Source organism: Trichoplax adhaerens, genomic scaffold (genome assembly GCF_000150275.1).
Source record: "Trichoplax adhaerens TRIADscaffold_1745 genomic scaffold, whole genome shotgun sequence".
Classification (NCBI taxonomy): Eukaryota; Metazoa; Placozoa; class Uniplacotomia; order Trichoplacea; family Trichoplacidae; genus Trichoplax; species Trichoplax adhaerens.
In genome coordinates this window covers 1637-2433 of record NW_002061615.1, presented here as the reverse complement: position 1 = coordinate 2433, position 797 = coordinate 1637, and positions in this window count along the sequence as shown.

Below are 797 nucleotides of genomic sequence, written 5' to 3'. Positions count from 1 at the left end.
ATTGTGAGTAGCACTAATTGATGTAAAATAGCCGCTGTGCTTAATAAAGTGATTTTAGACGATGCCCGATATTATAAGACAGTGTATTTATGATATTAGAGATTAGCTCTTTTTAGCAATTCAAATTTTGAATTAGTAGATCTCGAATCTAAGGGGGTCATAATTCATTCATTGTATCATGTCATAGGTTTATGTGTGGAAATAAATTTATTGGGTAGTACTCTGGCATCCGATCATGATTCATGTTGTCCTCATTTCTGAAGTAAACTATTAACACTAACGATATTTTATGAAATTATAATTTAATCATAAAATTACTTAACTACAGGTAATCATTCTTGAGTGATTCGTAATATTACAATATAGATAAAAAATATCATATATTGATATTTTCATTACACTTTCATTCGATATTACATTAGAGTTATTTCTTATTACTCTTGTACGATTATGTTAACATATTACACAATACCAACCGATTTCTGTATTTCCGATGACAAGCTTCGCTTTCGGATAGTCTCTCTTTAGTGATAGTAATTCATCAAGTGAACATGGTCGAAACCATGTAATATTCTTGCCGTGAATTTCTAGACTTGTTGTTGATTTGTCTTTTAATAGCTACAGGTAGTTTTATATTATACAACATAAGTCTTATATAAACAAAAACTATAAATAGTAAAATAGTGGATAGATAATAGCCATTTATATCGATTTTACACTATAGTGTACAATAGGATAATGACTAGTATATCTCTAAATAGGTATTACGATTATATTTATTACCAATAATTCTGGAG